Source organism: Rhinatrema bivittatum, chromosome 2, assembly GCF_901001135.1.
Source record: "Rhinatrema bivittatum chromosome 2, aRhiBiv1.1, whole genome shotgun sequence".
Taxonomy (NCBI): Eukaryota; Metazoa; Chordata; class Amphibia; order Gymnophiona; family Rhinatrematidae; genus Rhinatrema; species Rhinatrema bivittatum.
Genome location: NC_042616.1, coordinates 585,425,739 through 585,441,437, shown reverse-complemented (window position 1 = coordinate 585,441,437; position 15,699 = coordinate 585,425,739).

Genomic DNA, 15,699 nt, shown 5'->3' with positions numbered 1-15,699 from the left:
AAATGCTGTAAGGCTTTTAACCCTCTAGGGCAAGGCCAATCTCTTATAGCTGCCACTTTCTCAGGGTCAATCTGAAACCCAGTTGCAGATAGAATATAACCCAAGAAGGGAAGGCTCTCTTGCTCAAAGACGCATTTCACCAGTTTTGCATACAAGTGGTTGTCTCTGAGGATCCGCAAAACTTGTCTTACATGCTGGCGATGCGACTCTAGATCCCGGGAGTAAATTAATACATCATCCAAATATACGTTGACAGACGAATGTAACAGATCACGAAGAACTTCATTAGATGCTGGAAGACTGCTGGAGCATTGCACAATCCAAACGGCATGACGAGGTATTCATAATGCCCGTCCCTGGTATTAGAGGCAGTCTTCCACTCATCACCGGGGCGAATCCGGACCAAGTTATAAGCACCCCGCAAATCTAACTTGGTGAGGATCCTGGCTCCTTGCAACCTGTCTAAGATTTCAGGAATCAATGGAACGGGATAGCGATCCCGCTTAGTGATGGCATTAAGGCCTCTATAGTCGATGCATGGCCTCAGAGACCCATCCTTTTTCCCCACAAAGAAGAAGCCCGCCCCTGAAGGTGATTTGGAGGGTCTGATGAATCCTCTGGCCAGGTTTTCAGCAATGTACTCCGACATAGCACGTGTCTCAGGCAGGGATAAAGGATACACCCTCCCACAGGGTGGTATGGTTCCAGGTAAAAGTTCTATGGCACAGTCGAATGGACGATGTTGCGGTAGAATCTCTGCCTTCATTTTGGAAAATATATCCACAAAGTCCACGTAGGGTGCCGGAAGTGCAATGGAAGCATGCACAAGGGATATGCTAGGTGCGCACAGGACCTTGAGGCAATTGGTAAAAAAAAGAGGGACTCCACTCTGCAATCTGTAACATGTCCCAGTGGATGACTGGACAATGCTGCTGTAACCATGGTAATCCCAGTACCATGGAATGAACAGCCTTTTCCAAGATCAGCAACAAAATCTCTTCTGAATGCAGGACTCTGGTGCTTAGAGTGATAGGAACAATGGAGAAGGAGATACTTCCTGGGAGAAGTGTTCCTCGGATGGAGGTAATCCACAAAGGAGGTTCTCATGGGAGGATGGGAATTTGTAGCTGTTGAACGAGGTCTGCCAGGATAAAGTTCCCACCTGCCCCAGAGTCAATGAAGGTGAGGGTCTCAAAAGAACCACCAGGGTATTCTAAAGTAATAGGTACCATACATTGAGGAGCAGATTTGACACAGCCTAGGAGCAGCTCCCCAAGGCATCCTAGGCTCTGGTGTTTTCCGGGCCCTCCTTACATTGGGCTAAAAAGTGGCCCTTATTGCCGCAGTAGAGACATAAACCCAAGGTTCGGCGTCATCGTCTCTCCTCCGCAGACAGTGGAGTGCGCCCCAACTGCATGGGCTCCTCCATGGACCCCTCGGAGTGCACTGCTCCTTGGCCAGACGCCAAAGTCATAGGTCTAGAAGACACAGGTGCTAGCGGCATGGCGTGCCGAATTGGACGACCTTCCTTAGCTCTCTGTTGCAAGTGGCGATCTATTCGCCCAGCCAAGTCTATGAGCCCATTGATGTCATCCAGGATGTCGCGGGCTGCCAATTCATCTTTAATACGTGCCGACAGACCTTCTAGAAACACACCTTGAAGACTATCCTCCTGCCACCCAACTTCAAGGGTGAGGGTACGGAACTCAATAGCATAATCTGCTAACGAGCGGGACCCTTGTCTTAGTTGCAGTAGCTCCGATGTGGCTGTGGATAAGCATGCGGGTTCATCAAAGGCCTGTTTAAAACTGGTTACGAACAGTGGCAGGCTGTTCAGCAGAGGATCATTTCGATCCCACATGGGTGAGGCCCAAGTCAACACCTTTCATCAAGCAAGGACAGGATGTACGCTACCTTCACGGAATCGGTGGGAAACTGATTGGGAAGCAGGGAGAACTGGATGTAACATTGGTTCAAGAACCCACGGCAAGTCTTGGCCTCCCCGGAGTAGTGAGAAGGTGCGGGTAGCTGAGAGGGTGGGAAGTGGAACCTGAGGAGGTTATGGAGGCGTGGCATCCAATCGATTCGCCAAACGTTCCACAGTAGCCGCAAGTACATCCAGGCAATGTTGCTGCTGCTGCAGGTGTTGAGCCATTCTGGGGATAGCCTGGAGGCTGGATAAGTCCGCCGAGTCTATGGCCTTGCAAATTGTTGCGAGCGTAGCGGTGGACCCTTGGGTCGGCCTAGCAGAGTGAGATGGTAGAAGAGGAAGAGTACTCCGCTGTGAAGAGGTAGGCCGGGAGGCGGTGACAAACTGGATGTGGAGCTGAATTCTTCACCCTGGAAGCCTGAGGACCCCCCCAGGAGGAGCCCGTGAGGTCCCGAGCCGCTGGGACTTAGGCGAAGGCAGAGGCGGACAGATAAGACAGACCAACATCGGGGCAGGCGGCAGACACAAGAGTCAGAGACAGGCAGGAGTCAAGAACCAGAGAAGCAAGCCGAAGAAGAACTGAAGCTGAAGATCCGGGACTGGAATGAAACGACATCAGGAATGGAAGCCAGCAGAGATCCAGGCAAGGAAGCGTCAGAGCGCTGCAAACAAAATCCAGCAAGGAACCTCGTTGCAAGGCAATTTGAATCAGTCAGACACTGTTCTTAAATACTTGCCGGCGTCTGATGTCACTCCAGAGGACGGCCCACAGTCTGGCGAGAAAAGCCCTTTAAATTGTCCCTCCTTGCGTGTGTGCCTAGGAGGGGAGGGCCAAGTTCCGAGGCTCGGTGGCGTCTCCCTCGTGGAGACAGGCTGAGCAGGCCCGAACAGCAGCGGGCCCCGCCGTCGTTGTGCAGAGACAGGGAGAGAGAGCTTGAGCCCCGAAGCCCTTAGTTGGAGCCCCGGCGGTGAAGGTAAGGGCTCGGCCACGAGTCTCGCGACCGAGAACGCAACACCAACACATGATAAGCTCATAGGGGCAGGAACCTGGTTTATAGCACAAAAAAAAATGAGCGGTCTAGCTGTCAAGTGGTATGCGCATAGGTTGCTATTTTATAAGAGATTTACGTGACTACATTAGGAAATTTATTTGCACAATTTTACACCTGATAATTATCTAGTGCAATTGATATCAGACATCTATTGTCTACTATTTTTGGGTGGAAGGTTTGGGTGAACTGGGGGAGTTCAGAGTTTACTAGGAGGGTCACAGTGAACTGGAGACAGACTGGGTGAACTGGCGGAGGTATTGGCAAACTGGAGATTTCAAGTATGTGCACATATTTTAAAGTACTTCCATGTAAAAATCAGGGTTTTACACATACATATTACATTTTTTTTCACATAAAATATACATGCATATGTTTATAAAATAGGTAAAGTATGTGCTTTCTATGCATTGTAAATATTTGAGTGTACTGAAACAGACATGCAAATTGAAGCATACATTTGTACTATCAAAGTTGAAACATTACCAGATGATTACACCGTCTGTCCTTGATCAATTTCTGCTACCAGGTTGCAGCTATAGCCGGACATATCAAGGACAGATGGTGTAATCATCTGGTAATGTTTGCCCCTGAAGAAGCACAACAGAAACACGAGCCGTGTCGGGCTTTAACCAGTTTGATACCGGGAGCTGTACCAGCCCTGCTACACTAGTTTATTTATTGCACTGCCTGGACACCACGAATATAACATTGTTAAGAACTTTAAAAAAAAACCCTTGCAGAGTAACCAATGATTATAAACCATCGGGTGATTGACCTATGCACCACCTTTGTGTAAATGGCAAGTCGGGCCACACAGAGAGAGCCCGCCATTAATTAATATGAGGTTATCTCTGCAAGTTAAAATATAAGACTACATAGGAGCAGCTAGTCTACGTTGCTTTTGGAAATATGATACTGTTTTGAATTTAATGCACTTGTGTACATCATACTTATATACAGTTTGTATCTATCATCTTAGAATGGGATGCGGCAGCTGAGAATGTCAGGCCATAGAAGTTATGGTTGGAGGAAGACAGTATTAATCAGGATATATTAAGCCTCAGTAGATATGATTGGAGCAAGGCATGCTGCAGTTTGAAATGTCAGGCCATGGTGATCATGGTTGCAGCAAGACATGCTTACGCAGGTTACATCAGACCACAGTGGTTATGGTGTAGCATGCTATGCTGCAGCTGGAAGTGTCAGGCCACAGTGGCCATGGTTGCAGCAAGACAGCCTTATGCAGGATACATCAGACCACAGTGGTTATGGATGGAGCAAGGCTTGCTTCAGCTGGAAGTGTCAGGCCACAGTGATTATGACTGGAGTAAGGCATGTTGCAGTTGGAAGTGTCAGGCCACAGTGGCCATGGTTGCAGCAAGACAGCCTTATGCAGGATCCGTCAGGCCTGAGTGGATATGGTGGAGCATGGGATGCTGCAGTTGGAAGTGTCAGACCAAAGTGCTCATGGTTGCAGCAAGACAGACTTAGGCAGACTTTGTTAGGCCTCAGTGGTAGTGTTTGGAGCAAAGGTGGCAGAGAAAGTCAGTGGAGACATGCCTCAGTAGAGGTGTTTGGTAAATGCCACCACATGAGGTATGACTCTACCAACTTCCCCTGCCTACTTTGGGGTGAAGCAATCAGAGGAAGTCTGTGGAGTATACCTCAGTCTTGGTGTTTGGTCAAAAGGAGCAGAGAAATTCTGTGGACTCATGCCTCAGTGGTGGTGTTTGTCTTACACTCCTCAGCTGGACCCGCGAGCAGGCACGTACCTCCATGGTACGGGGCCGCCGACACGTTTCTCACGCGGCTGGAGCCACACTGTTGCATCTCACATGGCCCGGAGGCTGCCGACCCGATCTCTATGCAGCTGGAGCTGCCGCTGACGTCCTCTCCATCTTCGCGGCCCAAAGGCCGCAATCCCCAGACTTGCCTGGTGGCTGGAGCCGTTCTTGGTGCCTCTTCAGCGGCAGGACGCCGCCGTCTTCATCGGGGCCTGCTCCTCGGCCCAGCTACTGCTCTCCAGCGACGCAGCAGTAGCATGGCCACTGTCCATGGTCCTGCCCACTTCTCCTAAGGGGCAGGGCCACATCTCTTCTGAAGATTTAAAAGGCCAGCACTTCTGGCCCCACCTGAACTCCTCCCTGGGCATCTTCCTTCTTCAGCCCTATAAAAGGGCTCTGCAGTCAGTCTGTCCTTGCCTTCGCAAGGGGTTAGTCCTCCCCGGGGCAGATTGGTCTATGGGGGGATCGGGCATCCCCCGGTTGGCCAGTCGCTCTAGTCACGTGGTCTGCCGAGCGTGGCTGTGACAGAGCCGCGTTCAGCAGACCACGTGGTATCTCCGGGGCTGGCCGGGCGGCAAATCCTTGGGCCGGTCATCAGCGGGAATCCGCCCCTGGTCCTCCCTAGGACTTCTCGTCTTCACTCCTGTTGGCATTCCTTGTTTTTCATAGGATCCCTCGTTGTTTGTTCCTGGTCTCCGTGATGAAGTCCTGATGTCCATGTTCCAGTCTTGTTATTCTGTGATCTGGTTCTGATGTTCCATGTTCCGTGATCCAGTCCTGATGTTCCGTGATCCAGTCCTGATGTTCTGGATGTTCTGTCATCCTGAACCCCTGGTTCCTTGTCCATCTTTCCTGGCATGCCACCGTCATGCTCCTTCACCTTGTGGCACAGGCCTGCCTCCTTGTCCGCAGCACAAGTCTCCGGAGGGTCATCCTTCCCTACAGCCAAGTCTTGTCTTGGTCCTTGTTACGACTGCTGCTCAGATTTAGTGGAACCACAGTTGGAGACCGCTTACCTTAGGAGACGGGAGCCGGAACTGGAGAATGACAGCGAAATCCGAAAGACAGTCCTGGTCAGGGCAGGCAGCAGGCAATCAGAACCAAAGCAGATAATCCAACAGGCAGGCGGCAAGCAGGGTAATCCAGTAGACAGTCCAGGTCAGGGCAGGCAATCAGGAACCAAAGCAGATAATCCAACAGGCAGGCGGCAAGCAGGGTAATCCAGTAGACAGTCCAGGTCAGGGCAGGCAGCAGGCAAACAGGAACCAAAGCAGATAATCCAACAGGCAGGCGGCAAGCAGGGTAATCCAGTAGACAGTCCAGGTCAGGGCAGGCAGCAGGCAAACAGGAACCAAAGCAGATAATCCAACAGGCAGGCGGCAAGCAGGGTAATCCAGTAGACAGTCCAGGTCAGGGCAGGCAGCAGGCAAACAGGAACCAAAGCAGATAATCCAACAGGCAGGCGGCAAACAGGGAATTCCAGAAGACAGTCCAGGTCAGATCAGACGGAACACAGCAGAATCCAAAAGCGAGCACTCAGAAAACACTCGTGGCCGAAGCAGAGAGCAAAGGAAAAAGCTCTCCTTAAATAGCCCGGGTTCCCGCACAAACTGCTCCACCGTCGGCGTCTGACGTCATGGGGGCGTGTCTTGGCTCCGAATCCCGCGGGACCTGAGTGCCGACGTCAACGCGGAAACCCTGCCGACGCCGCCGGAGGGAACGCCCCGATGGGCACGGGACCGTGCTGCCGACGTTGCCGAGCCAGCCCTACCACCATCGAGCCCAGAAACGCCGTTTCCCGCGCGGGTCCCCGCTGGTAAGTTCGCGGCAGCGGTAACAGTACCCCCCCTGCAAGGCCCCCCTCCCCTCCTCCCAGGTCCAGGTTTGGAGGGAAAATGAAGATGAAACCGTTGAAGTAGACGAGGAGCCTGTATGTTATAGGAAGGCTCCCACGTATTTTCCTCGGGCCCAAAGTTTTTCCAAGAGATTAGATATTGAAGTTGCCCTCTAAGGCGCCTGGAATCCAGGATCTCCCGTACTTCATATTGGTTGTCATCGGGCACTACCGGAACAGTAGTCCTCCGCCGCCCCTGGGGCCAGGATAGGATGGCAGGTTTAAGTAACGATATATGGAATGCATTATGGATCCGCAAGGAGGGCGGTAAACATAAACGATACGTGACTGGATTGATCTGTTGTTTGACAGGAAAGGGCCCAATGAAGCGAGGAGCAAATTTAGCGGAAGGCAACCGCAAGCGAAGGTGGCGGGTGCTTAACCAGACAAGATCTCCCCCTTGGAGACGAGGAGCCGGACTCCGACGTTTATCCGCCTGAACCTTCATGGCGGAGGCGTGTTTGACCAGCAAAGCTCGGGTCTCAGTCCACAATGTAGCCATGGAGGCAACCGTGGCATTAACCGCAGGACAATTAGAGGAGGCACTGATGGGCAACGGAAGATGCGGATGCCTGCCAAAGACCAAGAAAAAAGGAGATCTACCGGTGGCCTGATGTACATGATTGTTATGGGACATCTCAGCCCAAACCAGTAGGGAAGCCCAATCATCATGTCGTTGGTTGACATAGGCTCGAAGAAAAGTCTTTATGGATTGATTCGTCCGTTCAGTAAGTCCATTGGACTGCGGATGGTAAGCAGAGGAGAATTCAAGTTTGACCCGTAGGAGCTTGCAGAGATTAGTCCAGAACTGAGCCGTAAATTGCACCCCTCTATCGGAAACAATGCTAAGCGGAAGCCCATGGAGACGAAAAACGTGATGCAGAAAGAGATGTGCTAGGTCAGAAGCAGAAGGCAACCCCGGCAGGGGAATGAAATGCGCCATCCGGGAGAAACGATCCACCACCACCCAGATAACGGTATTACCGTTGGAAGGCGGGAGATCTGTGATAAAGTCGGTGGCAATATGCGTCCAGGGAGAAGTGGGAATGGGAAGCGGCTGCAACAATCCAAGGGGTCTTCTCCGTGGCGTTTTCTGGGCCGCACAGACGGAACAAGAGTCCACATAGTTCTTGACATCCTTCTCCCATCTCGGCCACCAATAATGTCTGGAGAGAAGTTCCTTGGTACGAGACACCCTGGGGTGGCCCGCTAGCTGAGCATCATGGGACCAACGAAGTACCTTCAACCGTAAGCACTTGGGAACGACGGTTCGCCCTATCGGAACCGTGAAGGTGGCAGCCAGCTGGATGTGTGCCGGATCAATGATGTATCGAGGGGGATCCGGAGTATCCTCACGATCAAAGCTTCGGGAGAGAGCGTCAGCCCTCACATTCTTCGGAGCGGGCCGGAAATGCAGAATAAAGTGAAACCTGCTAAAAAAAAGTGCCCATCGGGCCTGTCGTGGATTCAATCTCTGGGCTGTCGCCAAATATTCAAGATTTTTATGATCAGTATAAACTGTAACGATATGTCGAGCGCCTTCCAGGAGGTGGCGCCACTCTTCAAAGGCCAATTTGATAGCTAAAAGTTCTCGGTCACCAATGGTGTAATTCCTCTCCGCGGGCGTAAATTTCTTGGAAAAGAAGGCACATGTCACCCATTGATCCTCCTCCGACCTCTGTAGAAGAACCGCCCCTACACCTACAGCGGAGGCATCCACCTCGAGAGTAAAAGGTTTGGTGGGATCGGGCCGTCGGAGACAGAGATCCTTGGTGAATTCCTCTTTCAAGCGGTGAAAAGCCAATACCGCCTCCTCCGGCCAGGTCTGTATGGATGCACCCTTTTTAGTGAGCGCCGTGAGAGGTGCCACTAAGGAAGAGAAATTGGAAATAAACTGTCTATAGTAATTGGAGAATCCCAAAAATCTCTGTAAGGCTTTTAACCCTACAGGCTGGGGCCAATGTAGGATGGCGGTGAGTTTGTCAGGATCCATAGATAATCCCTTGTTGGAAATAATATACCCGAGAAATGGTAATTGGTGTTTGTGAAATACACACTTCTCCAACTTGGCGAACAAGTGGTGTTCTCGGAGACGTTGTAAAACTTGGCGAACATGAAGCAGATGTTGTGGCAGGGTATGCGAAAAAATCAATATATCATCCAGGTAGACAATGACATGCAAATAGAGGATATCACGAAAAATGTCGTTTATCATGTCCTGAAATACCGCAGGGGCATTACACAGTCCAAAGGGCATAACCCGGTATTCATAATGACCATCGTGGGTATTGAAGGCGGTCTTCCACTCATCACCCTCTCGAATTCTAATCAAATTGTAAGCCCCCCGTAAATCCAATTTAGTAAAAATTTGTGCTCCCTTGATCCGGTCAAATAATTCGGAGATAAGAGGAATTGGGTATCTGTTCTTGCGGGTGATATGATTAAGTCCACGGTAGTCGATGCAAGGTCTTAAAGACCCATCCTTCTTCTTGACAAAAAAGAAACCCGCTCCCGCGGGAGATGTGGAGGGTCGGATAAAACCTCGAGCTAAATTTTCTTCAATGTACTGATGTAAAGCTGCGGATTCAGGCTCTGAGAGGGTGTAAATCCGTCCTTTAGGTGGAGTTTTCCCGGGAAGAAGTTCAATAGCGCAATCATACGGTCTGTGGGGAGGTAAGGATTCCGCATGTTGTTTACTAAAAACATCTTCAAAGTCCTCATAAGGAGCAGGAATGCCAGAAGAGAGTTGCGTGGAGTGAAGGGAAATCCGCGGAAGACCCGCAATACAGTTCTGGAAACAGAATGGACTCCAAGCCGTGAGATGTAAGGAGGCCCAATCAAGGTGAGGCTGATGAAGCCGCAGCCAAGGCAAACCCAAAATGATCTGATTGATGGAAGAGGGAAGGACATATAGCTGAATGCGTTCCTGGTGGAGGAGACCAGTACTGAGCTGCAGAGGTTTGGTGATACAAGAAATACGCATTCCTACGGATTGTCCGGACACCGAAGTAACAGAAAGAGGAATGGGCAAAGGGTCTACCGGAATGCGATATCTCTGAACCAGATGTTCCTGAATAAAATTACCAGCCGCCCCTGAATCTATGAAGGCTTGGCAGTGCAAAACTTCCTCGTCCAGCCAAATCGTTGTAGGCAATAAGAGTTGATGAGAGGGAATGGTGGGACCCAGGGAGGCCTCTCCTACCCGTCCTAGGTCCGGAAGTTTCCCGACTTGTTGGGGCATTTATTGATGAAATGACCTGCTCCCGCACAATATAAGCAGAGGTTCCGTGCTCTTCTACGATTCCGTTCCTCTGGAGTCAGCCGGAATCTATCGATTTGCATCGGTTCCTCCGTATCCCCCGATGCCTGGGCGGTCTGTGGAAGGACCATGGGTTGTTGAAAAGTAGGTGCCAGACGAAAATTCCTTCGTGTAGCGGCTCGCTCTCGTATCCTCTCTTGAAAACGTAAATCCAGTCGGATGGCTAGTCGGATTAATTCTTCTAAGGTCTCCGGAGGATCTCTGCCGGCCAATTGATCCTTTATATTCTCTGCAAGACCTTGTCGAAAGATGGCCGTAAGACTATCCTGGCCCCAAGCGAGTTCTGCTGCTAAGGTTCGGAACTGGATGGCGTATTCTCCTACCGATCGTGACCCCTGCCTGATCTGGAGCAGATCATTCGCTGCTGAGGTAGAGCGTCCTGGCTCATCGAAGATAAGGCGAAATTCTTTAAGGAATCGATCCAGGGTATTGAGAATAGGATCATCTCTCTCCCATAAAGGGGAGGCCCATGCCAGAGCTGGTCCCTCCAATAAGGACAGGATGAAGGTAGTCTTAGTCTTATCATTAGGAAAAGAAGTGGGTTGCAACGAAAAATGCATTCGGCATTGATTGATGAAGCCTCTGCATAAGGCTGCCGTTCCATTAAAACGAGGTGGAGGAGGTACTCTGATAGGAGAAGGGGTAACCACCGTGCTAGTTACTGGCCCAGTCGGAATATGGGCGAGGGCGTCCATACGAGCGACCAAACGATCCAATACCCCTGTTACTTGGTCCAAAACTCCTTGTTGTTGTTGTATTTTGTTAGCCATGCCAGGAATGGCTTGTAATGCGGTCAAATCAACTGGTTCCATGGCTTCGGCCAACTGTTACGACTGCTGCTCAGATTTAGTGGAACCACAGTTGGAGACCGCTTACCTTAGGAGACGGGAGCCGGAACTGGAGAATGACAGCGAAATCCGAAAGACAGTCCTGGTCAGGGCAGGCAGCAGGCAATCAGAACCAAAGCAGATAATCCAACAGGCAGGCGGCAAGCAGGGTAATCCAGTAGACAGTCCAGGTCAGGGCAGGCAATCAGGAACCAAAGCAGATAATCCAACAGGCAGGCGGCAAGCAGGGTAATCCAGTAGACAGTCCAGGTCAGGGCAGGCAGCAGGCAAACAGGAACCAAAGCAGATAATCCAACAGGCAGGCGGCAAGCAGGGTAATCCAGTAGACAGTCCAGGTCAGGGCAGGCAGCAGGCAAACAGGAACCAAAGCAGATAATCCAACAGGCAGGCGGCAAGCAGGGTAATCCAGTAGACAGTCCAGGTCAGGGCAGGCAGCAGGCAAACAGGAACCAAAGCAGATAATCCAACAGGCAGGCGGCAAACAGGGAATTCCAGAAGACAGTCCAGGTCAGATCAGACGGAACACAGCAGAATCCAAAAGCGAGCACTCAGAAAACACTCGTGGCCGAAGCAGAGAGCAAAGGAAAAAGCTCTCCTTAAATAGCCCGGGTTCCCGCGCAAACTGCTCCACCGTCGGCGTCTGACGTCATGGGGGCGTGTCTTGGCTCCGAATCCCGCGGGACCTGAGTGCCGACGTCAACGCGGAAACCCTGCCGACGCCGCCGGAGGGAACGCCCCGATGGGCACGGGACCGTGCTGCCGACGTTGCCGAGCCAGCCCTACCGCCATCGAGCCCAGAAACGCCGTTTCCCGCGCGGGTCCCCGCTGGTAAGTTCGCGGCAGCGGTAACAGTCCTGTTCCCTGAGGCTCATTCCGGCCCTCGGATTACATTGTGGCTGCTCCATCCATGATCAAGACTCTGCCAGAACCTGCTCCGCTCCAGTGTGGTCCATGACTAACCATGGGCGGCTGTGTAGGGCGTGCACCGGTGCAGGCCTCTACTGAATCTTCAACATGTTCCAGTTTCAACGTCCACATCTACTCCTGGAGTCTGCTTCGCGTTCAAGCGTGGTCCATGACTAGTCCCGTGGATCTGTCCTGTGGTGGGCTGAGGAGGGTGCGCTGCATCATAGCCTCAACCTAGTCCTCGATCCTGAACCTTGATCCTGAACTTCCTTGTTTTGAGTCCTCATCTGAGTTTCCACTTTCCAAGTTCTTCATCTGAGTCTCCATGTTCCAGAGTCTTCGTCTGCCCTTGCCTCCTGTCTGACCTGCCGCCTTTGCTGTTCCCAGCGGCAGGTTCAAAAGGGCTTTGAGTAGTCAGAGGACCACTCAGAGACCAACCTTGCATGGTTGGCCTCACTGAGGCTGTGCAGGTCAGCAGGGGCCTGGTTTCCTGGTCTCAGCCCAGGCTCGGACATGTCTTGCCTGCCTTGGTACCGCCCTGGAGTTCTCTGGGGTCATGCCATGGCCCAAGTGCACATAATCCCCTTGGGAATGGGACCATTCTCCTAACACTCCCTAACAGTTTGAGGAAAAGAAGGTAGAGGAACTCTGTGGAGTCAGATATAGCATTTAGGAAAAAGGAGGCTGTGGAGTTTTGCCTCAGTGATGGCATTTGGGGACAAAGAGAGAAGAGGAACTCTGTGGACTCATGCCTCAGATGTGGTGTTTGGGGAAAAGAAGGCAGAGGAACTCTGTGAAGTCATGACTTGGTTGTGGTTCTTGGGGGTAAGCAGATAGAGAAAATCAGTAGAGTTATGTCCCGGTGGTGCGGCCCTCGCGGGGACGCTGCTGAACAGGCCGCGAACTAGGCCAACGAAAGCGGGAACAGGTCCAGGAACACGGAGGTAAGGGTCTGGTCGCGGTGCTCATGGCCAGAACCGCAACATCAACACCATCAATGGGGCCACACATCCGTAGTCACACTGCTGCTGCTGCCCAGGCAGAGATTCCAGATCGAGGGCCACACCACCCTGAAAGCTGAGTCCTGCTGTGTCCCCAACACCATCAGTTTGGTCACACATATCCTGCTTCCTCCTGCTACATCTCCTAAACCATCACTGAGGCCAACATGCACTGACATCTTCTGCCTACCTAGCCACTAGCAACATCGCTGCATCCAAAATGCCTGCCTAGCACTTAGCAACATCACTGGGGCCAACATGCACTGACATAAAATGTACTGACACCTTCTGACTGCCTAGCCTTTAGCAACATTAATGGGGATAACATGCACTGATACCCTCTGCCTACTTTGTCCTGTTTACCATCACTGGCCTCTGACTAATCCTTCTACCTCCTTACTGGTCCCCATCAACAACACTGGATCCTGTCACATCCTGCTCCTCCTGTTATGTCCCCAATAGCAACACAGATGTGGTACTAATCCCGCTGCCTCCCATCATGTCCCAAGGTCAACACTGGGGTCTGGCTCAGCCTGTTTCTCTTGACTTGTCTCCATTAAGAAACCTGGTGCCTGTCATACCTGCTGCCTCCTTGCTTGTCCCCATGATCCATACTGGGGTCTGACTCAGATTACTTCCTCTTGACTTGTCCTCAACAAGACAACAGGGGCCTGTCACATCCTACTACCTCCTGACTTCTCCCCATCAATACAAATGTGGCCTGTCACACTCTGCTGCCTCCTGACTTCAACAAAACTGGGGCCTGTTATATCCTGCTGCATTCTGTCATGTCCCCAAAGACAATACTGAGACCTGACTCAGCTTGCTTCCTCTTAACCTATCTCCATCAAGAAACCTGAGGCTTGTCATACCCTGCTATCTCCCAACTTGTCCCCAGCAATCTTGCTACCTACTATCACGTCCCCAACAACAACACTGGGGCTTCACTTCTCCTGCTTCCTCTTTATACATCCCCAATAACAAAGTGGGATCTGAATCAGCCTGCTTCCTTCTTACATGTCTCAAACAACAACACTGGGGCTTCACTCCTCCTGCTTCATCCTTACATGTCCCCAAAAACAACAGTGAGATCTGACTCTGATTGCTTTCTTCTTACATTTTCCCTCCTTACACAACCCCAACAACAACAGTGGGGCTTTCTGCCTCCTACTTCCTCCTTACACATCCCCCAACAACAACAATGAAACCTGACTCAGCCTGTTTCCTCCTTACACATCCCAAGCAATAACACTGGGGTTTCATTCTTCCTGCTTCCTCTTTACTCATCTCCAGGAACAACAGTAGGACCTGATTCAGCCTGCTTCCTCATGGAACGTCCCCAACAACAACACTGCAATTTTACTCCTCCTGTTTCTGCCTTACACAACCCCAACAACAATATTGGGTCCTGACTTTACAGGGCTCTGGCAGCACATCCAGCAGCAGCAGCCTTCCATTGCCATATCCCAATTCCAACAACACAAGAGTCTAGCAACACATCCAGCAGCAACCTTCCACTGCCATACCCCATCACCACCACGAGGTTTGTTACATCAGAGTACAGTTTGTACATTTAGAGTACAGGAACCGAAGAACAAATGGATTACAATGGGCTCTGGTAGAATAAGACTTGTGATGTGGAGACACCCACTCTCTCAAGTGACACAAGTACAAAATGCCTTCTCTGTATTAGATAATGAGATAATGAAGAAACTCCAGCAATGGAGACTGACATGGTATTTGAAAGGAAAGAAGAAACCCAATGCATGCAGAAATTCCATAATACAACCAATAACCATAAGAAAAAGCTCATTGTCCTGGGTGACTCAGTCATCAGAGGCACTAATTTGGGAAGTCTTTTCGAGGGAAACACTACAGTTAAAAGCCTTCCAGGATCATCAGCTGGTAGAAATGCTATTCAGATAGTCAATGCAATCAAAGGAAAGTAAGGACTCTGAAGCTGATATTATCATCCATCTAGGAAGCAATGACCTTGCTAGAAACAACATCCAAGCAGTACAGAGAGATTTACAGACTCTGGTGAAGCAGATTAGTCACAGACTATTGCTTTTTCTGAAGTGTTACCTGTTCATGGAAAGGGGAAAGAGAGCCTAATCCATATAGATAACTTCAAAGCATGGCTCAAAACTTGGTGTAAGAAAGTTTTGGATATATTGGCTGGGGCCATGTATGGAACAGTAAAAGACTCTCTGTCAAAGATGGCTTACATCTGTCTGAGGCAGGAAAAAAGATCCTAAGTGATAAATTCAAATCCTATGCCATAAAGCATTTAAACTAGCAGACTGGGGAAATTGGAATGTCAATCTCCAAATCTCAAAGAAATGGGTGAAGGGGATAACAAAAGTCAGCTGAATAAGGCACAAAAGAAGTCCAAGAAGAGCAATAACCTGAAGGAGAGAAGCTGGAAAGTTATGAGCACAAACGCTTGTACTCTGGGCAATAAAATCCCAGACCTGCAGGCTCTAAAAGTGGAAGCGGATCTGGACCTCATTGCTGTTAGAGAAACATGGTTTACAGAATCACATGACTGGGATACAGCCATCCCTGGCTATTACTTATTAAGGAAGTACAGAGAGGACAGGAAAGGAGGAGGAGCAGCACTTTATGTAAGAAGCAATATCCAAGCAATTGAAATGCAAGGGACATAGGGTAGGGAAGAAGCATTATGGGCTAGCCTAAAAAAAGATGATGATGTTTCCATTTACATTGGTGTGGTCTATAGGCCTCCAATTCAGACAGAAGAGCTAGAGAGAGATTTGATCGAAGACATTGAAAAGATGGGAAAGAAGAGAGAAATGTTGATCATTGGAGATTTTAATCTACCGGATGTAGACTGGAGTATGCTTTCTGCAGAATCTATGAGAAGTAGAGAGATAATGGATGCCCTCCAAGGGGCTATGCTGTTGCAGTCTGACACTGCAGGCAAGGTAGTGGACCCTTGGGC